Source organism: Procambarus clarkii, chromosome 75 (genome assembly GCF_040958095.1).
Source record: "Procambarus clarkii isolate CNS0578487 chromosome 75, FALCON_Pclarkii_2.0, whole genome shotgun sequence".
Lineage (NCBI taxonomy): Eukaryota > Metazoa > Arthropoda > Malacostraca > Decapoda > Cambaridae > Procambarus > Procambarus clarkii.
In genome coordinates this window covers 13548257-13574650 of record NC_091224.1, presented here as the reverse complement: position 1 = coordinate 13574650, position 26394 = coordinate 13548257, and positions in this window count along the sequence as shown.

Below are 26394 nucleotides of genomic sequence, written 5' to 3'. Positions count from 1 at the left end.
TTTTCCGTTCATGCGTCATGTTATCTAGAAGATTTTTTAGGATATTCCAAGTTGGCAAGTCATTTTTACACACCCAGAGCAAGTGGCCAGCTCTCAGTCCAGTGGTGTTACTCACTCCTGTACAAGCTGGATGAAATCTATTTTTACAGATATATCATTCAATTCCCGTTGCCTTCGACTTTAAGGAGTTGTTACAGTGGCCGCAAATTTGTTTGTTTGTTTTTACTCACCACCAAGGCATTTGTTGTACCGTACAACAATTTTACCGTACCGTATTTTCCCAGTACCGTATAACAATTTTAACATGGCACCTAAAACATTCCCTTCTAGGCAGGCAAATCCTGAGAGGTCAAAGAATAATCATTATAATGCTACGTCTGTTCTTATAGCCAGGGCAGACCAAGCATCTAGTAAATCTAAGGGTACTGTTAATCTTAGTAAAGCTACATCAGGTTCGACAATTTCGACTGATGTGAAACAATGTAATTATTGTCAAAAGAAAGGGCATGTTGTTCGTCATTGTTTCCGGTTACATCCGGAATTACGACCAAATGCCTTGGTGGTGAGTAAAATAAGGCACGGTCATAATTCTGAGACATTTTGTAAGGGTAAACCACAGTGGCTTGCTGATTTTGACCCTTACATGATTCATGCTAAAATGGTTGGAGTTATAGACAAGTGGTTTCCTGTAGTTATGTTTAGAGACACTGGTGCATCGTTAACCTTGATTACTTCCAGTATGTTGTCCAAGGTCAAGAAGATTGACCTGGACGAAGTAATTCTTATACAGGGTAGAGTTGGGGTAGTGCAACGTGTTCCCCTCATGCAAGTTAACATTAAATCCCCCTATACTCCTGGACTATGTACTATAGGTGTGTGTGATACCTTACCTATTCCTGGTGTTGATATAATTCTTGGAAATGACATTGCCGGCACTATGATAAGCAGTCATCTTCCCATCATGTTCAATGACCCAGGTAGAGTTCTCTCAGAAACGAGTGAGATTGCTCCTGAAGTGTATCCAGCCTGCGCAGTCATCAGATCTCAAGTCGCCAAGTCCCAGAGTGATGTTTCCAATCCTACAACCTGAGGGATGGCTGGAAAACCTCCAACGTTAGAACCGGAAATCAACTTCGTTGACACTTTTATGTCTAGGTTGGATGAAGTTGAGAGTTGTTGCGCCAAGTAAGGAAGTTGTACCTCCTGTTACTACCTCTTCTCCTAATATTGATGTAAAATCCCACACCTTAACCCAACTTCAACAGAGTGATCCTAGTTTAAATGCCTGTTTTTCTGAAGCTGTTAAGGAAAAGGATGCTTTGGCAGATGATGTTGGATACTGCCTCCGAGATCAGATGCTGGTGAGTCGATGGGAAACTAAGTTATCTCCCTCTTCAGAGGACTGTTAGGGTGTTACCCAGCTTGTGGTCCCCAAAGCATACCGTGAATAAGTCCTCTCAGCTGCCTACGACGATCCATTAAGCAGTCACCAAGCGATTAGTCGAAAGTTATACCAGGTATCAGGATATTCCCAGTCTTAAAAAAGATATTGGTAAATATTATAAACAGTGTGTAACCTGTCAAATAGTGGGTAAACCTAATCAGAGTGTACGTAAAGCTCCCCTGCATACAATTGTAGTTCCAAGTGAACCTTTTTCCCACATCATTATCGATTGTGTAGACCCTTTGAAAAGGACAAAGGTAGGTCATGTATTTTTAATAACCTTAATGTGTGCCACATCCAAGTTTCCAAAAGCTTATCTTGTAAGAAACATTAGAGCAAAGACAGTTATTCATCCTGTGACAAAATTTTGTACTTTGTTTGGACTACCTCGAGTTATCCAGACTGACAACGGTAGCAATTTTCGGTCTGCGGAGTTCAAACGATTTTGTGAGAAGTACCATATAGAACATCAGCGTGTCCAGTACTTATGATCCACAAAGTCATGATGCCTTGGAGAGATTTCACCAGACTAAGAAGCAGATGTTACGAACGTTACAAAGTTACAATGTTACAATGAACGATGTTACAAAGGTGAGGACTCCAGATGTAATTGGGATGAAGACTTACCTTTTATCTTGTTTGCAACTCGAAATGGTTTACAACATTCCTTGCGTTGTTCTCCTTTCCAAGTAGTTTTCGGACACCAAGTGAGAGGCCCAATCCAGTTGCTGAGTGAAAGGTTGTTGGGAAACGTCTCTCTCCCTGATGGAAGTCGTCTATTGAGTGAGATCCAGTCGAAGTTGAAGAAGTACCAACATGGCAAGCGAGCACCTGAAGAAGTCGCAGTGAAAGATGAAACAACACCATGACAAGAAGTTCAGGGTGAAGTTGAGATGTTTTTAGCGAGGTGATCTTATTCTTGTTTTAAGGTCCAGAGTGGAAACTGCTTTGGCTCATCATTTTGAAGGTCCGTTTGAAGTTGTTTGCAGACGTTCTGAGTTAACTTATAAAATTAAAAGTCTGCAGGGACCCTTCCAAGGTTTTGGTTGTGCACATTAACAGGTTAAAAGCATTTCAAGGCTCCAGGCCAGTGTCATGTGTGGTACAGGACACAGTCACCCCTGAGAACCATATATCTGATGAATATTGTGTTATGATATAAACTCATGTTACCATATATTATTCTTATTTTATGTATTGTCAATGTGTGACATACATTTCCAAGTCTATATTAATTCTGTATCAAAGTTGTATGCCATGTAATTGTGGATATATATTAAAGGCCTAGTTATAGCAGTAGCCTAATGTCATGGAGTTTGAAAAAACATCCTTGTATGTTTATTGTAATTATTGCTATATAGGTAACATTATGTGGACCATGTTGGAGAATTTATACATTTAGTTTCCAGATATATTATTCATATGTATACTGAGTAGTTTCCATTTTAGTGTTGTACCTTGCACTGTCCCATTGTCATGACATTTAATGAAAATATGGCACTGTGAAATGTTTTCCATTTAGACAATCTTTTGATACACATGTTGTATATATCTAATGTATTTTATATCTTTAGTATGCATATGTATAACAGTTGGCGTATGTCGTTAAATCCTCCCTAACCCCCCTCCCCTCCCCTCTTCCCTTCTGATGTACCAGACTTTGCCAGTGTTGCCATCTTGTATCCATGTGAATTCTTTGTGTACTTATTTTGTATGTCATGATAATTTCTTTAATGTATTGAAATATTATTATATATTTTTATAATAATTAGTAGTTTGAAACTAGTTAGAGTTTTTTGGAGAACGGTGGAGAAGTTTTCTCTGATGGAGGATTTTTGGGAAGGTAGAGGCGAGACGAAAACTGTTGCAGACAAGTGGTTTTGCTCAGGAAACTGAAAGACCACCAGGGAGGCGTCTGGTGCTATGAAGTGTTCCCGGAGAGCCCACACCAGTATTTTAAGCAGAAGCATTCTGGAATATGAATTTCGAATATATATTTAATAGAATTTTTAAGGTTGAAAGTCAGACGTTAAGGGCTGGCCTCTCGCATGATGCCAGTGGGGGGAAGAAGAGCCTCACACACCAGGTCTGGTCTGCTATAGTTCCACACGCAGCATTATGCACACTTAAGGTTGTGCCTTATACTCTCAAGTTGTTGTGTTTTTTAATTACAAGTTCCTGAGTGAGTTTATACTGTAAATGAGTTAGAGAGATTAGAAAGCTGAAGGTCAGTTGACTTGTTGGAGTTGGTTACAGTGTCGCCTCTCGGCAAACTTGCCTCAAGGCACCACTACTTTCTGACCTCTCCAGGCGAGCGGGCCTGATAGAGTTGTGGTACTTCACAAAAACACATAAAAACCTCTACTACCTGGAATCCATGTTGAACAACAGTAGAAATGATCCATGGTAATACATGCTGTTGCATAACAATTAATCTAGCAGTCACAATACACAAACAAAGTCACAAATCTCAGGACCGAGACGAGTGACTGTCCTGAGCCAAGCTAGCCCGGGGCGCGACACTGTATCTAACTCCATGAGCAACTGACCCAAAACTTTCAACTCTTTTAAGCTCATTTACAGACATAACTCGATCATGAACTTCTAATTTAATATACAAAAAAGTAAAGATTATATTACACAACCTTCCATAGTAATTCATAATAATAATTAAGTACATTAAATAATTTATTATGATATAAAAATATGTACACAAAGAATTCGTATTCGTTAGACATGGTAACACTGATTCAAGACATCGGTCAAGCATTAATACATATGTATACAAGAATACAAAATAAAGTAGATATATACATCATGTGTATCAAGAGTTTGTCTAGGTGGTATACATTTCACAGTGATATAATTTCAGTAAATGTCATAATAAGATGACAATGCAAGGAACAACAATGAAATGGAAATTACACAGTATACATGTGGGCAATACATCAAAAACCTAAATGTATACATTCTCCATCATGGTCCACATAATGTTACTTATACAGCATTTATGTAGCATTACCTTCAATAAGCATGCAAGGATGTTTACATGCTAACATGACATTATGCTACTGCTATTCACTAGACTTCGAATATATATCCACAATTATATAGCATACAACTTTGATACAGAAATATATTAATGGGTTATGTGTGACATACATTGTCAATTCAAAATCAACAATAATCTACTGTCAAAAAAGATTTACTAATAATTCCAATATTCGTAATACTAAGCTAATCAACCATGATACCACTATATAGTTTGAGCATATCATACACCAGCCTCAGTATGATCATACTGGTGTATGCAAGGTCATAACATCCCTCCATCGCAAGAAATGAGTACAATGTGAGACGATGTACACATTCTTACAGACATGGACCGCAAAAACACATCATGAATAATACATATATATATATATATATATATATATATATATATATATATATATATATATATATATATATATATATATATATATATATATATATATATATATATATATATTATACATATATATAATATATATATATATGTATATATATATATATATATATATATATATATATATATATATATATATATATATATATATATATATATATATATATATATATATATATATATATATATATATATATATGTCGTACCTAGTAGCCAGAACTCACTTTTTGGCCTACTTTTCAAGGCCCGATTTGCCTAATAAGCCAAGTTTTCCTTAATTAATATATTTTTTCTAATTTTTTTTTCTAATTTTTTTCTAATTTCCTTAATTAATATATTTTTTCTAATTTTTTTTTCTAATTTTTTTCTAATTTTTCTAATTTTTCTAATATGTTTTTTCTAATTTTTTTCTAATTTTTCTAATTTTTCTAATATATTTTTTCTAATATATATATATATATATATATATATATATATATATATATATATATATATATATATATATATATATATATATATATATATATATATATATATATATATATATATATATATATATATATATGTCGTACCTAGTAGCCAGAACGCACTTCTCAGCCTACTATGCAAGGCCCGATTTGCCTAATATGCCAAGTTTTCATGAATTAATGTTTTATCGACTACCTAACCTACCTAACCTAACCTAACCTAACTTTTTCGGCTACCTAACCTAACCTAACCTTTAAAGATAGGTTAGGTTAGGTTAGGTTAGGTAGGGTTGGTTAGGTTCGGTCATATATCTACGTTAATTTTAACTCCAATAAAATAAAATTGACCTCATACATAATGAAATGGGTTGCTTTATCATTTCATAAGAAAAAAATTAGAGAAAATATATTAATTCAGGAAAACTTGGCTTATTAGGCAAATCGGGCCTTGCATAGTAGGCTGAGAAGTGCGTTCTGGCTACTAGGTACGACATATATATATATATATATATATATATATATATTGTGACGATAATCTCTTTCAAGAGAGATTGAGCCTGCTCTTCCCTACACATTTACGTCATTCAAGTACAAGATACTATATTGAAGATACGTCCACCAGTATCAGTATAAGTAAGGGAGCCGGTCGGCCGAGCGGACAGCACGCTGGACTTGTGATCCTGTGGTCCTGGGTTCGATCCCAGGCGCCGGTGGGAAACAATGGGCACAGTTTCTTTCACCCTATGGCCCTGTTGGGACTTTATGGGATGCCCGGATGGGACTTTAAAGCCCGGATGGGACTTTATCAAGGCAGATTGGACGAAGTTTCAGGAAGCTCTCGAAACTTGGCACCAAAACTACACTCCTCCTGACAACACCGAAGAAATGGAAAACGATTTAGTAAATGCAATACATTGAGCAGTAAATCACACCATCCCCAAGAGGAAAACAATTACCCAACAACACAAGGACCATTGGTATTACTGTGATAGGATGGAAGAGCTACATAACAGACTAAATCGTGCACGAAAGAATTTCAGAAGATATAGAACTGAAGCTAATCTAGGACTTCTTAGAGCAGTCCAAGATCATGTGCACGATGAAACAGCAAAAATCAGAGAAGAAAAATGACTTGATTGGTGTGCCAAGCTAATTCAGCATACGTCCTTGGGCGACATCTGGAGACAGATCAACAAGGCCAAAGGAAAATCGCCTCCTGCTCCGCCGCACCATGTTCATCCAGAGCAAGAAGCAGAAAGACTAGCAAATCTATTTGCTTCAAGAGCCAGTTCCACTCAACTTCCTCAAGCAACTCTGACTCACCAACAAAGACTTCAAGCAGCAAGATGGAAAAAAATAGATGATGCTTTAGCCTTACCTGACGAACTAGACCAACCTTTCAATCTGAAAGAACTCAGAAATCCTCCAAAGAAAACTAAAATTACAGCTCCAGGCGAGGACAAAATCACTTACAACATGCTAGCCAAGCTAGGAGAAAAGAGGTGAAGAAGCCTTCTTGAATCTCATCAACAGAGTATGGGTGACAAGAATCCGATCACTCTCTTGGAATAGTGCAATTAGAGTTCCAATTCCAAAACCTATAGACCCAGGAAATCCAAGACCCATCTCATTAACAAGCTGTCTGGCCAAAACTGCAGAAAGAATGGTCCTTAATCGAATTGAATGGAAAGCCAATCCACTACACCAAAATATGTTTGCTTACAGAAAAGGTGTTGGAACCACAGAATGCCTTACCTCCCTCCTGAATAAAATCAATGACAAACCTGGAATCCATATTTTTCTAGACCTTGAAAAGGACTTCGAATTAGCCAGTGCTCCAGCTACACTGTGCTGCTTTGTGGATAAGGAAATCAAAGGACACGCTCGTGCTTTTGCCAAAGGAAGCCTGCTTAACCGAGAAGCTAAAGTCAAATTCCAAGGAAAAACATCGACCTCAAAGAGGCTGGAAAATGGAACTCCGCAGGGAGGAATTCCTCTTCAATTCCCCTTCCTCTTCAACTGTTTCATGGAACAATTCATGAAGCTCAAGCTACCAAAAGCCAAACTTCATAACTATGCAGACGACTTTATGGTCATCATCAATGGCAAAGGTGCAAGGAACCTAGCACAAAATGCATAGATATTATCAGCAGGGAAGCGGAACGCATAGCAGTGAAAATAAACAGCAATAAAACAAAAGCTATGGCCAGACTGGCAATACAAGGACAAGAAATTGAGTGGGTTACCTCTTTTCAATACCTAGGAATCATAATAGACAACCAGTTGAAATTCACTCAAGAAATTGAATACCTTCGGCAACGCTGTAAAGCCAGAAACTCAGCTTTGCGCTCTCTGACCAGTCTTAGAGAGGGTGCATCTCTACCAGTACTCAAAATATACTACGTTCAAGCAGTTAGGTAACTCATCGACTATGCTGCCCCTGCTCTTACATCCCTCAGTGATAACCAATGGGAAAAACTGGAAGTGTCTCAAAATGATGCTCTGAGAACAATGCTGGGAGCACCTATATGGACGCGTAGAGAGAACCTTAGAATGGAAACAAATTTACCAGCATTAGAAAACAGGATGAAACAAAGGATAACCACCATAATAGGAAAACTTACTGGAACAACCGCCAGACTGTCAATCAAAGACAGCATACAGAGATCCTTTCAGAAAAACCTACATTATAGAACAAGCTCATGGATGGATAATGCGGTCAAGATTTTAGAGAAAATGGACCTGAAATGGACCGTTAAAAACAAAGGGGATGATAGACCATATCAACACTTTCGACAGCCTCCTCCATGGGAAGAATCGAATCTAAAGATAATCATTTAAAGATTGCCAGTTAAAAAATCAGCATGTGACCCACAGAGGCCCAACCCAGCAAACACAAATCATCTAGAAAACGTTCGTCTATCTCTTCCCATAAGTGTGGGAATGATTTGCATTGAGAATGGTGCCGGAGAGCCTTTGAGAAACATTTAATAAAAAAATCCAAACACAAAGGTTTTATAATAAATTGTTTTTCTACAACTATTTTGTTCCTAATGTATTACAAATAGTTTTTACATGTTTAAATATAAAATTTATGATTTTTTTTTTTTAATTCATTACTAAATTCTGAATGATATTTAATGGCTGAATGAAACCTTAAAAATCCATTTAGTTATAATATGATCAGAAAAAAATAGTTTTCCAAATTTTCTAAAAATCGTTTTTTTTAGTACAATTTGACTCCTTATTCATTCCACTAAACACTAATATCATGTTTAAATATATAATTTATGTATTATTCCCTAAAATAATTTATATACATGATAAAAATTGCTGGAAAGTGGTGTGAAAGAATCTGAAAATGTTTTGTTGTCTTATATTGGCATGTTCTTATTACCTATGTCTCAAGTGCACAGTTTATCAAACAAGAAGATTAACATTCATCAACCCTTAAAATCTTATATGTTATCTTGCTGGTGCAAAATGGGTGAATCTTTAACCCTCAAACTGCTCGGGGTCCAAATGGAATTAACACCCACACGCGCAACAAAAAAAAAAATTCTAAATTTTTTTTTTCTTTTTAATCTCTTTATTTGTGTTCCCTGAGCAAGGGAAAAATAATAAAAAAATTTAATTACACTTACCGTGGACGTAAATGTCCCGAGAAGATCGTCGATGACGTCACGCCTGATCTTCGCTGGACTGCTGTGCGCCCGGGGTGAGTCAGGCGCGATGGAGAAGGAGCGCGAGTTGCCGCGAATTTATTTTCGCTTTATTATTTACAGTATCTATGGCGTATTTTACACCCATTTTTTTCACTGGTGTGGTTCAATATGTTCTCACAAGATGATTTATAAACATAACACTGTTGCCAATGTATATTGTATCCACATATTAGTGTCACAAGTATTTGCACAAAAATGTCTTATTTCACAATAAAATATACTATTTCTTATGATTTATTTCTATTATATACAATCACTTATTCTGTATTTACATGTTTTGGCACCAGTCTTGGACATTTAGAAGTCATCAAGACTGTGATACTCGTTGAAACATCGGACATGGCACAGAGGGACCTGACACGCTGTGCACCAAGTCATCACCATTTTTCTTTTCTGTTCCCTCTTGGTTGTTGACCAGCATACTACACACGCACGCTGGCCTACTGCACGCTTTCCAGTTGGTGGTAAAAACCTGAGATTGTGTGTCAAAAAGGCATCCCTGAAAGCGAGCCTGGGTGTTGGAGCATGGTGCAATACCAGGTTCAGAATGGTCCTCTGTACACCAGGAATTACTTTGCCAAACTTCTGTAGTAATTGTGTTACTACAGTAAAATTGAATGCACGGAAATTACGTTTACCACCTGTTTTGACAAGATACATATTGTAACTGTTCAGCATTGTTACATCAACAAGGTGGAAAAACATTTTCTTGGTCCACTTCACTGTTTTCCGTACACACTCCACTGCCCCCACCATCATATCACATTTATCCACCAAACGCATGTTGATGTTATAGTCCAAGACACAATCTGCCTTATAGATTATTTCTCTGGTGGTTCTGTTCACCTTGCCACTGTCCAGCATTGTTCCAACATGAATGGTGGTCAACATGTTCACTTCACGCCTGTCTTTCCACCGCACTGAAAGTATTCCACCTGTTTTTCTGAGCTAGCAATCACCAACCTGCATAGCACCTGGAAACACTGGCATTTCCCTTCGTTTTGCCTTCACTGTGCCACACACACCAGTTCTATTATCAAGCAAGAACCTAGTTAGCAAGGGACTGGTATAATAGTTATCTGTGTATAAAATGTGGCCCTTGTTCAGATATGGTGCAAGCAGTGACTTCACAACACTACCTGAGAAGCCATGTTGGTCATTAGTAGGAATGTCTACATTTGTCCCCATATACATTATCATATGTAACACAATTCCTGTTTCACAGTCACAGAGTACAAAGAATTTCAATCCAAATCGGTGGCGTTTGGAGGGAATATACTGCTTGAAGGCAAGACGTCCTTTGAAAAGCACAAGGGATTCGTCAATCACAAGCTTCTGAGCTGGTACGTAGAAATCCCTGTACTTTCTGATAAGTTCATTCAGTACGTGCCTTACCTTCCAAAGCCTATCTTCATCATTCCTGTCTTCATCATTTGCAAAGTAAAGACACCTGAGGATTATCGCAAATCGGTCTCGAGACATATATTTGCGAAACATTGGTGTTGGAACAGTGTGGTCTTTGCTCCAATAATGATCGATTACGTGTTTGACACAATGTTTCATCAACATACACAGTGCCAAAAACACATACATTTCACCTACAGTCGTATCTTTCCATCGCTGCAAACGTGAAAAATCGGAGAACTCCTCCTCATCAATGAGATCACTCGCATATTTGTTCGTCTCATGAACAAGATGTTCCATTAGCGGCTCATCAAAATATGCAGTAAAATAGTCCATTTCACACATATCTGCACCTTTATCAGGGAAAATGTCTGTAATTCCAGCATCCGAATTATCAAAAACAGGAATTTGTGGAACAAAATCTGTCCCATCACTCCACACAAAAACACCGGGTGTCTTTCTAGAGCCAATAGCGGCACCACGGCGGGGAAACCGTGTACCAGGAGCTGAAGCAGGTTTAGGAACAGTAGGGGCGGGCTGGGATGGTGATAGAAAATTCCTCGATGTTGAGGGTCTTTGTTCATGTGGTGCCATGCGGTGCCGCATGGCTTGGCCAGATGTTGCTGACGCGACAAATTGTCGCTTGGCAACACCACACACTCCTCCATTGGCACTAGGAAAACTATTTTCCGATTCTAAGTCACTAAAACAGGAAAATGATTCACCTTCTTCAGAATCGTCGAGCAAAACATCAATATCTTGCAAGGGAGCACATGAACTGTGTGGTCTTGCTGAAATTGGGGTGGAGTGAGGGCGAGGAGGCATGGGCGAGATGCTAGGCCTAGCCCTGGTGGAGCAAGCATGTTCACACTCGTCGTCGGTCGTATCCACCTCTGAGGGCTGTGTATAGTCATGATCAAAGTCTGAGTCATCTATATCAGACTCATCACCATCCGGGAACAAATTACGAGTAATTTCGTCCTCGGTAAGAGGTCGCGAGGAACGTCTCCGTGAGCGGGGTCGGTCGTCGGAACGTGATGCGCTCGCCATGGTGTCCGCCGGGTAACTGGGCTCTGTACACAAAGGGGACCCACACTGGATTTTTTTCCCAGGCGGGGTTTGTTTATGTTCGGTCGAGGCTCGCCGATGACTACCCCTATCCCAGGCGGGGCGTTTAAATTATAGCGCTAGACACGAAATCATATATAAATGATGTGCGCGATTTCGGTTTTGTCACTGATATCATATATATATGATATGCGCGGTTTGAGGGTTAAGAACAGCTAGTATCTATATGACAAATGGTGTTTTCCCTAACTCAAACATTGTAGGGTTCATTATTCTACACATATTTCTAATGACTCTTAAATGTTTACATTCTCTGAAGTATAATTGTGAAGGCTGTGTCCATCACTCTCACCACAGATTCTTAAACTCCTCTCTGCAGGTTCAACTATAATTGTTTCCATTCTGAATCTCCATGGACATTTGTATCCAAAATGAAACCAATGTGGTTTCCTTCAGCGCCTTCAGCCAGCACATTTGCTCATTCATTTCCACAGATTCCAACATGGTAGGGGATTTTCAGAAATTTGGCTAGTCATATTGTTATCTATTAAAAATATGAATGCATTTCCATATGATAAGACAAATACATGAGTTTATGATAAATTCGTTTTCTGTGATATAACATTGGTATGCTCTTTTTTCTTTAAACCGCATACTAAACTAAATCACGATCGAGAGTATATATTGCTTTTTAAGAAGCGTACCACTGACCCCCAATTAAGTGCTCACATCAACAGAGTTGATGTATAAATGGTCAACACTCAACAGAGTTAGTATAAATGGGGTTAAGTCAGAGTTGGAAAATGTTGTAGGTTGAGTACCTCAAGGCTCTGTCCTGGGACCTCTGTTGTTTATAATACTGTATATATAAATGATTTAGATTCAGGTTTGAGTAACAACATTTGCAAATTTGCCGATGATACAAAAATCGGTAGGGAAATAACACAGAAGAAGACTCACTATCTCTTCAAGTTGATCTAAATAGAGTTTTGAAATGGGGAAAAGGTTGACGGATGCAGTTCAATGCTGATAAATATAAAGTTTTGAGGTTAGGTAATGATATGATAGAGTTACAAGATACGAGATAGATGGTGTTGTACTCACCTAATTGTACTCACCTAATTGTGCTTGCGGGGGTTGAGCTTTGGCTCTTTGGTCCCGCCTCTCAACTGTCAATCAACTGGTGTACAGATTCCTGAGCCTACTGGGCTCTATCATACCTACATTTGAAACTGTGTATGGAGTCAGCCTCCACCACATCACTTCCTAGTGCATTCCATTTATTAACTACTCTGACACTGAAAAAATTCTTTCTAACGTCTCTGTGGCTCATCTGGGTACTAAGTTTCCACCTGTGTCCCCTTGTTCGTGTCCCACCCGTGCTGAAGAGTTTGTCTTTGTCCACCCTGTCAATTCCCCTGAGAATTTTGTAGGTGGTTATCATGTCTCCCCTTACTCTTCTGTTTTCCAGGGATGTGAGGTTCAGCTCCTTTAGCCTTTCCTCGTAGCTCAATCCTCTCAGTTCCGGGACGAGCCTGGTGGCATACCGCTGAATCTTCTCTAACTTTGTCTTGTGTTTAACTAGGTATGGACTCCAGGCTGGAGCTGCATACTCCAGGATTGGTCTTACATAAGTGGTATACAGGGTTCTGAAAGATTCCTTACACAAGTTTCTGAAGGCAGTTCTTATGTTGGCCAGTCTAGCATATGCCGCTGATGATATTCTTTTGATGTGGGCCTCTGGGGACAGGTTCGGTGTGATATCAACCCCCAGATCCTTCTCTCTATTTGATTCTTGCAGGATTTCCCCTCCCAGATGATACCTTGTGATTGCGATTGCGATTGTTGTGATTGCGAAGTCGCGTATTTCGAAAGGGAACTTGGAGTTATGATTAGTAAGAATTTAAAACCAAAAGATCAATGCATGAATGTTTGTAATAAGGCAAATAGGACACTAGGATTTATTAATCAAAGTGTTAATAACAAGACACCTGGTTTTGTTCTTCAGCTATATCTTGCTCTTTAAAGCTATTCATTCCCGTGGTGTCTCTTGGGTGGCTTAATTCTTATCAATCAATCAATTTGTTGCTCTGGTTAGGCCCCATTTTGATTATGCATTTCAGTTTTGGTCGCCGTACTATAGAATTGATATAAATTCACTTGAACGTATCCAGCATAGAATGACAAAGTTAATTCCCCAAATTAGAAACCTTTCATATAAGGAGAGATTAACAAAGCTTAAATTGCATTCATTGAAAAGGCGAAGAGTTAGGTGTGACATGATAGAGGTTTACAAGTTGATGAATGGACATAACAAATGGGATATTAAAAGTATCAGCACCAGACAGAACACGAAATAATGATTATAAATTGCATAAGTTTAGATTTAGGAAAGACCTGGGAAAATACTGGTTCGGTAACAGGGTTGTTGATTTGTGAAGCCAATTACTGCCAAACGTGGTGGAGTCCATTGATTGTTTCAAACGTGGGTTCCACATGTATATGAGTGGGCTTGGGTGGTTATAAGAGTGGAAAAATGTTGTAAGCGGAGTGCCTCAAGCCTCTGGACTGGGGCCTCTGTTGTTTATAATAAATATAAATATTTTAGATTAAGGTTTGAGTAGCAACATTTGCAAATTTGCCGATAATACGAGATCGGATTGTGAAAGGGATCCGGGAGTTATGATTAGTACAAATTTAAAACCAAAGGATCAATGCATGAATGTTCGTAATAATGCAAATAGGATGCTAGGATTTATTAATCAAAGTGTTAGTAATAAGACACCTGGTGTTGTTCTTCAGCTATTTCTTGCTCTCGTTAGACCCCATTTAGATGTTGCAGTTCAGTTTTGGTCGCCATTCTATAGAATGGATATAAATTCATTTGAAAGTGTCCAACGTAGGATGTCAAAGTTAAATCCCCAAATTAGCAATCTTTCATATAAAAAAAGATTAGTAAAGTTAAAATTGCATTCACTGCAAAGGCGAAGAGTTAGGGGTGACATGATAGAGGTTTACAAGTTGATGGATGAGACATAACAAAGGGGAAATTCTTAGGGTATTAAAAGTATCAACACAAGACAGAACACAAAATAATGGGTATAAATTATATAAGTTTAGATTTAGGAAAGACTTGGGTAAATACTGGTTCGGTCAATAGGGTTGTTGATTAGGTCCCTGATTTGCAGGGCTGCAATTAGCACGTAACGGGGTGGAGGTGGGGACCCTCAATTGTTTCAAGCGTTGGCTTGACATGTATATGAGTGGGATTGGGTTGTTATAAATAGGAACTGCCTCGTATGGGCCATTAGGCCTTCTGCAGTTACCTTTGTTCTTATGTTCTTATGTTAGACTGGTCAACCTTGGCTTAGGGACTGAACCCCACAATACATTTAGCTAAGCTGGTTACAATCTTGATGATATAGTTACAAAATTCAGTATAAGTCGTCACATTATCAATGGGTTCGAGATCAAACACAATTATAGTTTCTATGCAGGCGATGAGTCACAATAACGTGGCTAAAGTATGTTGACCAGACCACACACTAGAAGGTGAAGGGATGACGACGTTTCGGTCCGTCCTGTACCATTCTCAAGTCGACAATCGACTTGAGAATGGTCCAGGACTTACCGAAACGTCCTCGTCCCTTCGCTTTCTAGTGTGTGGTCTGGTTATACAGTTTCTAAATTAAGCAATAGGCAGAATCAGATTGTAGAATATGTAGTTTAGTAGTAGAGTCGTTTACCACATCACATTGTTTGGATGTGTGATAATTGTATGATAGACAGTATGTTAAATGTGCTTTTTGTACTGTGATTTGTGTATTTGTACCCCTATAATATATAGTATAAATATATACTATACAATACTATATACTATAGTGTACAAATACAAATACAAATATTTATTCAGGTAAAGTACATACATACAAGGTAAGATACAAAAGTTGATGGATATATAGATAGAGCTAGTACATACAATGGCTAAAGCCACTATTAGGCAAAGCGTTTCAGGCAGGAAAAACACTAATATTAAAACTTAATACAAATTTAGATTAAAGTATAAATTGTCTTAAACTGGTTGGGAGTGGTAAAGTCTTTAACATAATTGGGAAGGTCATTCCACATTCGAGGTCCCTTGATTTGTAAAGCATTTCTAGTTTGACTAAGTCGTACTCTTGGAATATCAAATAGGTATTTGTTTCTGGTGTGGTGCTCATGGGATCTGTTACAACCTTCTAGGAAGCTTTTAAGGTCAGGATTGACATTACAGTTCAGCGTTTTATATATATAAAATACACATGAGAGGATGTGCAGGGACTTAATATCTAACATATTCAGAGATATGAATAAGGGTACATATATACTGCCCGGTTGCCTGAAATGCTATGCCTACTATAGTGGCTTTAGGTATTGTATGCACTAGCTCTATCTATAAATCGAACAATATGTTTGTAAATCAACTATGTATGTACTTTCTTCAATAAAATTGACTTTACTGTATACTTATATGACTTCGACTTGACTTTGACTTCGTTCATGGCATCGTATTTTCCATAATATATAAGGGTATGACAATGCATTTATATTATTGTGTATAAATAAGTTGGAAATTTCATGCACCCTAAAAATAGTAAAATAAAGAATAAGAATAATTAAATAATTGTTGTAGTAAATTGTCACACGTTCATCATACGCAAACAAACACACAGTGGGGAGCGTCAGTACAAGATCGCCGCCATTTCAAAACACGGCTTCGAATGTAAGTAATGTTTTTCTCGTACTAACACTGTGTTATACAATAGATTAGTTCTTGAATTCACAAATTTAGTTGTTACATCTGACAGAGTATGTTAGACGGTGTAATGCTGGTTGATGTTGACGTAATTGTGGGCTTGGTGATGGTTTAAATGTGATGGCGTGGTCAGGTGTTGGAGACTGTGTTTTGATAGTATGGGTAGATTTGATATTGGTCTATAATTGTTTATGTCTGCCGGATTGCCTCCTTTATGAACTAGTGTTACTTTTGCTTTTTTAAGCTCTACGTTTTGCTCTATACTCTAATATGCTAATAAGTAAGATAAGCTGTTACTTCTTGCTCTATAGTGTACCAGGCCTCTATACAGTACCAGGCATCTATACACAGACCTGTACTCTGTAATTACCTAAGTGTAATTACAGGATGAGAGCTATGCTCTTAGTGTCCCGTCTACCCAGCACTGTCATATAACACTTTGAAACTACTGATGGTTTTGGCCTCCACCATCTTCTCACTTAACTTGTTCCAACCGTCGACAACTGTAAAAATGTTTTTTCTTATATTTCTTCGTCATCTTTCTTTAGTTAGTTTAAATCTATGACCTCTAAGGCCTCTAACTTCTGCCCCTTCATTTCTGGGATCCACTTAGTAGCATGTCTTTGCACCTTTTCCAGTTTGTTGATGAGCTTCTTAAGATATGGGCACCCCACAACTGCTGCATATTCTAGCTTTGGGCTAACAAAAGTGGCGAAGAATTTCTTTAGTATTTCGCCATCCATGTATTTAAAAGCAATTCTGAAGTTGGAATGCGTGGCATAGGCTCCTCACACAATGTTCTTTATGGGGTCCTCAGGTGATAGTTTTCTATTTAGAACCACCCCTAGATCTCTTTCTTTATCAGAATTCCTTAAAGATTTCTCACATAATTTATAGGTTGTGTGGGGTCTATGTTCTCCTAATAATAATTCTGTGTGTGTGTGTCTGTTTGTCTTGATGTGTGTGTCTCCAGTTCTCTGTGTCCATCTCTCTCTCTCTGTATGTATGTATGTATGTATGTTTGTAATATATATATATATATATATATATATATATATATATATATATATATATATATATATATATATATATATATATATATATATATATATATATATATATATATATAATGTGTATATGTAGTACCTAGTAGCCAGAACGCACTTCTCGGCCTACTATGCCGGACTGGACTTGTGATCCTGATGTCCTAGATTCGATCCCAGGCACCGGCGAGAAACAATGGGCAGAGATTCTTTCACCCTATGTCCCTGTTACCTAGCAATAAAATAGGTACCTGGGTGTGAGTCAGTTGTTACGGGATGCTTCCTGGGGGTGGAGGCCTGCTCGAGGACCAGGCCGCAGGGACACTAAAAAAAAAAATAATTATGAATTATTATTCAATAAGTGTTAGAGTGCCACAGGGCAGCATCTTGGGACCTCTCCTATTTCTTATATACATCAATGATATGCCTAATGTCTCTAACATTCTGAAACCTATATTGTTTGCTGATGATACTACCCTCATCTACTCTAATCCCAACCCACATACACTAAATGATGTTAATAATGAACTAAAAAACCTTGTTGCTTTAAAATTGCACTGTATCTATTGCTACCCAATCTCCCAATCTTTATGTACCCAAACCAAACATCTTTACCATTGTGATCATTGCTGTCTTCTTATATGTGCTATCAATCTTCTGTATGGTCTTATTCTTATTCTTGTTTAAATTACCAATCAAGCTGTCATTGTAATCAGTTAGAGCTAGTGGCTTTACAAGATTGTAAATACTATGCTATGTATTCTCACAAACCCAATGTACCTTCTTGTATATAAATAAAAAAAAATAAAAGTAAATAAATATTTGCTATGGTACATTAAATAATTTTGTACATTACATTAATTATAAATGAGCATTAATTAATTAACATTAATTTTTAGCTGCCTTCAGGGACATGGAAACAGTTGATAACTTTCTCGGTGTTGCTTCATTGTCTGAAACTAATTTTTTTAATGCATTCAAAAAAGCTATAAGCTAATGTAATAATTCATTAATTACTATTTGTAGTTTTATCTATTTAAAACAATTTGGTAAATATTTTCTGACACAGTAATGTAATGACAGTTCTGTAATGACACAGTGAGATGAATGATGAAGAAGATGATGGAACCCTTGCACCCTTTGCTTTGTGGTGTAAGCCTTACCTTGTTGAGCGCAAGAAGAAAAGTGTCTTCAAAACCTTGAATATTTGCAATAAAATATTAAGTAAATTTTATAATTTTTGTATTATATATGTATGTGTATATACTGTATATGGATATATGTGTATATATTTGCATATCAAGTATTGCTGATATGTTGAAGAATGTACTGAACAAGATTGGTGGAAACAGATACAAGGTTAAGATTGCCAATTTACTGTAGTCTAGTCTAATTCAATCATTTTTAGTAATCTTTGAGAACATTTATGCTATGTTTAAGGTAAAATAAAGTAACTTTGATTTTGACTAAATATGTAAACATATCTTGAATTTTCTCTACAATAATAATGAAAGAAAGCCTAGAATAGTTTTTGGTTGAAGTTGCCGGTGCCAGTGGACCACTTTGTGCTTTAGGCCTGGTGGAGCTTGGTGTACCAGGCTGTTGTTTGGAGTGGCCCGCAGACCCACATACAGTCTGCATATGATATACAGTCTGTTGATCAATTGAACTACAGTAGTTAGTTTTTATCATCTGAATGCACCAGTATGTCTTCATTCTTCCCAGATGAAGGAACTAGGTAATGTTCATCATCTGAATGCACCATCTGAAGCTTTTCCACACTCATGATACACGAGAGGTTTATCAGCTGTATGCACCATCCTGTGAATTTTTATAAGACGCAAACAACTGAATCCCTTGCCACACTCAGGACATTCATGAGGTTTATCATCCTTATGCACAATCATGTGACTTATTGTACTGGAACGTTTTCTGAATGTTTGGCCCGCATTCAGCACACTTGAAATGTTTAGCACCTGTTTGTAGCGTCCTATGGGGATATATTTATTTATTTACTTATATATATATATATATATATATATATATATATATATATATATATATATATATATATATATATATATATATATATATATATATATATATATATTGTCGGGGTTCCTGGGTGAGCACCAGTATACTCAAGGTCACTCACCGTAGCCCTGCGGGTCTTCACTCTATCCTCGCGGTGCCACTGTACGCCAGGAGAGTATCCCAGTCAATCCCAACCGGCCTCTGATCGAGAAGGAGTGGGAACACAACTTATTCACTTAACTGTTGTATGCCCGCCCCAACATAGGGCTCTACTACTAACCACAAGGTCGCCAACTGGTGTTTTCGGTGTCCAGTAACACGTCAGTGGTTTTGTTGAATTGTGGTAACAGTGGCAAGGACACACTCAATAGATCTGATATCAGGCAGGTATTTACTTCTATCACTCTCTGCTTTCAAGTATTACATAGCCACAAGAAATATGGAGGGGATGATATAAACACCAATGTACTTTGTATTTTACTTAAAACTCATTCAAAGACATCACAAGATTATATCAATAATCAAACAGCTGTTTCAGGCGGGAGTCATTCGTTCCCACACATATAATATGAACTCACCAAGCCGGCAATGCTCCCCCTCACGTCAATGTCAAATCAGCTGGGCGGCTACCCCCGCGCGAATGTTACTTTATCTGTTTGTGGCGTGACGCGCCAGTTTCTTTAAGTTCTCAAAGATCACTAGAAGTTCGAACACACAATATTTGCGACAATAGCACGTAAATACTTCGCTACACTGATCTTGGCCTCAATCAAACATTTCTATATTAAAGGTGACAATAAGTCACTGTCATGGTATTACACACTGCCCTTCATTTAATGATAACGTATGCAAGTATATATCACTGGAGTTCTCAGTAATTCCTTCCGTGGTCGATAACACAATTAATCACTGCACACATGAATGATTATTCAATACACGAGCATAGACATATATATATATATGGACGAGTCATAGACATTAATAATGGAAATAACATAGTTACTGGGCACATAGCCTAATTCCAAACACTGGCATATTTATATATATTCTCTCACTATATGATCATATCAAAGTCTCATTAAAGACATTATCAACACAATAAATTCATCAATTACTCCGGGTGCCTGCATACACCAATAATAATCATAAATATCGTGAGTACTCTTTATAGTCCCACTGCTCACTTGTGCCTTACTGTGACATAGGTGAGCCTTGCTCACGACATACAAAATACTCAGGCTAAATAATATAGCTGACTAAAGGGGAATTGGGAGGGAAACTAGTATCACCTACTTCCACCTATCCTCCGGTGAGAGTTGAGTTGTAGCTCCTGGTCCTGGCTCCTGCCTCGTGTAGGGAACGCCCCCACACACACACTGTCATGTCCTCCAGGAACTCAATCAACGTCCCACCGTAAGCGCGTCGTCTCCGTGCCTTTTCACTGCAGGTCCGTGCTCCTCCTCGACTTCTTGTAGGGTTGGAGTCGGTCTCCCGGCCGTCGACTTCTCCTCCCAGCTACGGCTGCCCGCCTACATCTCGGCTGCAGTCGTTCGGATTCCCGAATAGTTTTCTTCTTCCTCTGCTTCCCGGTGGCTCGGTCCATCCACTACGCCGTCACAAACGGGTGAACTGCCTCAGACGTCGCATACGTCACTGCACAGACTTCACGTCTTCTTGCACAGCACCTGTCCTGGAGCACTTGTTGCTCAATATCCCGTCGATTCCCTCTCTGGTCCAACACATGAACGAAAGAAGACCTCACAGAGTACTGGCGGACTTCGGGTGACGCGTAAAATCCATGGGAGCGGGAAACAACTGTCAAACTGACAGGACCAATCTTCGTACGTCCAACCACCTTGACGTGTCGTGTCAGACTGATTCCCTCCGGAGGATTGGCTCAGCAACTACGTCATCACTGTGGAGCTATCAGCCGTCGCATACGTCGCTGCCTAGACTCCACTCTTGCACAACACCTGTTCCTGGAGCACTTGTTGCTCAATATTCTGTCAATTCCTTCTCTGGTCCAACACATGAACGAAGGAAGACCTCACAGGTGATGGCAGACCACGGGTGATGCGTAAGTCCTCCGGAGACGGGGTAAACTGTCCAACTGACAGGACCCCCCAGCGCACGTCCGACCTCCTTGACGTGCTGTCTTAGACTGATGGCGCCAGCGCAGCGCGATGACCGGACCCCCCTTCCTTCGTGACGTCATATTCGCCACGGGAGGTTTTCATTGGCTCCCTGTGCCACGTCGCTGTCGGTGACCAATCTGGTGTCACTGACGTCACACAGTTTTGGCGGGAAAACAGAAGAGCCAGCGCCATATTGGCCTCCTAAAGGGCCTAAACCACAGGCCAAAATACTCTTCTTTTATCAATTTCTCGGCACTTCGAGAACACTACATTCTCCTACACATATCAAACTGATGCCTGCGACGTAGAGAACGCTCGGGTAAAGTGGACATGACTCTTACTGCAGGCGTGGGAGAAATATAAGGGGGGGAACACCGTCACATACCCCTCCCCTTAAAATAAGAGTCATGTCTGGTTAGTGCATACAGGACAGGGCATCTGCTACTACGTTGTCTTCCCTTCGGATGAGTTTAATTTCCAACCAGTATTCCTGCCGCCAATGCGAAACGCTCCTTAGATATCCGTCGACCGTTCCCACGGTCACTCCTGGTGTCCATTGTTCCTTCAGCATGGACAGAGGACCTTGCACCCCTTGTCCATACACCAGCTGGAAAGGTGAGAAACCTAATGATTCCACCACTGCGTTACGCATGTCAAACAACACAGGACATACTGCTTCATCCCACTCAGTTCCCTGCTCTGTGCAGAACACTCTCATCAGCATGCCGTCCTGTACGTAACAATGAGTGGCCCTCTCAGGACCAACACGTCCTCCATTGGCCTCATGAATCAATTCGGGGAATTCTATCTGCTGCAACTCTCCAAGACGAGTGCGGTCCACTCCAAGAGAACTGGTGAGGTTCACCTGCATCTCACCATCCGGGCTGCCTTCGCCCTCCACTCGTTCTCCGGGTCCCATGAAGAGGTGATCGATTCCCAGGCTATCGGACGTCTCCTCAGCCCCATCAGATTCACACCCTCCGTGTCCTTCGCACTGCCTCGGCATCACAGCACAAACCGGGAATGCCGCCGTGGCGATTCCTATCTCGTCCCCACAGGCGTCTAACACTCCGCCTGTCTCCCCATAGTGCTCTATGCATTCCTCGCCTTTCGCGAGATTCGGGAGGACATATCCCCCACATGCGTCATTTCCGAGGATGACTTGTGCCTCCATCTTGGGCATTGATGCACAGACCCCTTCCACTAGGGTCTGGCAGCCATAATCAGAATTCAGAGTCACCTGGTGTAGGGGCATCCTCACTGGGCCTCCCACAGTGGTCACACTTGCCACCCCACACTGGTACTCTCGTAACCCTCGGGGAACAGGGTTTCGCTCACCAGGGTAAAATCTGCCCCAGTGTCTCTTAATATCTTCATCGGGATGGGGTCTGCGTCCCCCATCCTTACGGTTCCCTCACTCACGAATGGGTGAACTCTTTTCTCCCCACTCAGTACGGGTTCATCCCGCACCCACTCGGCCATCTGGTCCTCGACCCTCACGAAAGCAACGTTTCCCCGCTGCTCAGGGTATTTGCATTCCCGCGCGACGTGTCCGAATATTCCACAGTTGTAGCAGCGGATCCTTCTTCTTCTGTGGATCCTCCTCGCGCCATTCATCGACTCCTCCGTTTCGGCAACAACTCTTGAGCTCTCAGCTTGGGACTTCTCTACCGGCTCCACAGCACTCTTTGAGCCTCTCCTGTCTCCACTTGAGAGGTGGGACTCAGGAGAACTCGCTCCTGTCCTCCATCCGTCCGTCCTTCTATAACTTCTACCATTTCCGGAGTGTTTGGTCGGTCGGTGCCGTCCCTCTCGGTGTGGTCGCAGAGCTTCTTCCAGCATGTCGGCTCTGTCGGCCGCGGCTCTCAGGTCCTTAATGTCCGCATCCTATACTCTAACCCTGATCTCAGGAGAGAGCATGGACATAAACTTCTCCATGACCATCAGCCTCTTGACCTCTTCAGACGATCTCGCTCCTTCAGAGTCCAGCCACTTAAGGAACTTTCTCTCCATGTCCCTCGCCGTCTCCGCATAAGATTTTCCTGGCGAACGGGTACATTCCCTGAATCTCTTCCTGTAACATTCCGGCGTGAGCTTAAAAGAATGGAGCACAGCTCTCTTTACAGCATCGTAGTCGGTGCACTCTTGGAGGTCGAGCATATTGTAGGCTTCACGAGCTTCACCGGTGAGCCTACCCTGAACCAGCTCCGCCCACTCCGCCCTCGGCCACCTCTTTAAAGTAGCAACCCTCTCGAAGTGGTCGAAGAAACCTTCAGCTTCATTTGGTATAAAAACCGGCAGATCTCGCTCCCTCACTCGGCGGTCTTCCTGCTGTGGCGGAGCAGGTGGAGCTAGTCCTAGCTCAGCTCGCTTCAGCTCCACATCCTTGTTAGCTTCTATTTCCTGCTGTTTCAGCCTAGCTTCTCGCTCGTGCTCCTCTCGTCTTAGCTGTGCTTCTCGCTCTTCACGCTTCAGCTGTGCTTCTCGCTCCTCACGCTTCAGCTGTGCTTCTCGCTCTTGTTCTTCCCTGCGCAGCTGTGCTTCTTGCTCCTCACGCTTCAGCTGTGCTTCTTCTCTCCTCAGCTGCGCTTCTGTTTCTCGCTCTTCTTTGCGCTGCTGTGCCTCTGCTTCTCACTCTTCTTTGCGCTGCTGTGCTTCTGCTTCTCGCTCTTCTTTGCGCTGCTGTGCTTCCAGCTGCAGCTTCATTATCTCCAGCTTAACGCTGCGCCTGCTGCCGCTGGATCCTCTGCTGCTCCCACCAATGCTCAGGTGTTCTCCCACACTGGCAGGTGTTTGGGGCCGTTCCTCCCCCATAGCTTCGTCTCGTGCTCTGAGCTGTGCCACAATCTCCAGTCTTCTCTCTCCCACTCTGGAAGATCTCAGCTTTATCCCAAAATGGTCTGCTATTGACTGTAACTGTGCCTTGGTGCACTCCTCCAGCACCTGCTCATCTCTAGTGTCATTGAACCTTGTTACTTTATCATCCTCCATCTTGTGCTATGAGTAATAACCTGTACCTGATATCTAATACCACTGCCAAGTACCACAACTGCAACCTTAATTTCGATCGTGATCCTGGCAAGGTCGCCAATGTCGGGGTTCCTGGGCGAGCACCAGTATACTCAAGGTCACTCACCGTAGCCCTGCGGGTCTTCACTCTATCCTCACGGCGCCACTGTACGCCAGGAGAGTATCCCAGTCAATCCCAACCGGCCTCTGATCGAGAAGGAGTGGGAACACAACTTGTTCACTTAACTGTTGTATGCCCGCCCCAACATAGGGCTCTACTACTAACCACAAGGTCGCCAACTGGTGTTTTCGGTGTCCAGTATTACGTCAGTGGTTTTGTTGAATTGTGGTAACAGTGGCAAGGACACACTCAATAGATCTGATATCAGGCAGATATTTACTTCTATCACTCTCTGCTTTCAGGTATTACATAGCCACAAGAAATATGGAGGGGATGATATAAACACCAATGTACTTTGTATTTTACTTAAAACTCATTCAAAGACATCACAAGATTATATCAATAATCAAACAGCTGTTTCAGGCGGGAGTCGCTCGTTCCCACACATATAATATGAACTCACCAAGCCGGCAACGCTCCCCCTCACGTCAATGTCAAATCAGCTGGGCGGCTACCCCCGCGCGAATGTTACTTTATCTGTTTGTGGCATGACGCGCCAGTTTCTTTAAGTTCTCAAAGATAACTAGAAGTTCGAACACACAATATTTGCGACAATAGCACATAAATACTTCGCTACACTGATCTTGGCCTCAATCAAACATTTCTATATTAAAGGTGACAATAATTCACTGTCATGGTATTACACACTGCCCTTCATTTAATGATAACGTATGCAAGTATATATCACTGGAGTTCTCAGTAATTCCTTCCGTGGGCGATAACACAATTAATCACTGCACACATGAATGATTATTCAATACACGAGCATAGACATATATATATATATATATATGGACGAGTCATAGACATTAATAATGGAAATAACATAGTTACTGGGCACATAGCCTAATTCCAAACACTGGCATATTTATATATATTCTCTCACTATATGATCATATCAGTCTCATTAAAGACATTATCAACACAGTAAATTCATCAATTACTCCGAGTGCCTGCATATACCAATAATAATCATAAATATCGTGAGTACTCTTTATAGTCCCACTGCACACTTGTGCCTTACTGTGACATAGGTGAGCCTTGCTCACGACATACAAAATACTCAGGCTAAATAATATAGCTGACTAAAGGGGAATTGGGAGGGAAACTAGTATCACCTACTTCCACCTATCCTCCGGTGAGAGTTGAGTTGTAGCTCCTGGTCCTGGCTCCTGCCTCGTGTAGGGAACGCCCCCACACACACACTGTCGTGTCCTCCAGGAACTCAATCAACGTCCCACCGTAAGCGCGTCGTCTCCGTGCCTTTTCACTGCAGGTCCGTGCTCCTCCTCGACTTCTTGTAGGGTTGGAGTCGGTCTCCCGGCCGTCGACTTCTCCTCCCAGCTATGGCTGCCCGTCTACGTCTTGGCTGCAGTCATTCGGATTCCCGAATAGTTTTCTTCTTCCTCTGCTTCCCGGTGGCTCGGTCCAGCCACTACGCCGTCACAAACGGGTGAACTTCCTCAGACGTCGCATACGTCACTGCACAGACTTCACTTCTTCTTGCACAGTACCTGTCCTGGAGCACTTGTTGCTCAATATCCCGTCGATTCCCTCTCTGGTCCAACACATGAACGAAGGAAGACCTCACAGAGTACTGGCAGACTTCGGGTGACGCGTAAAATCCACGACAATATGGAT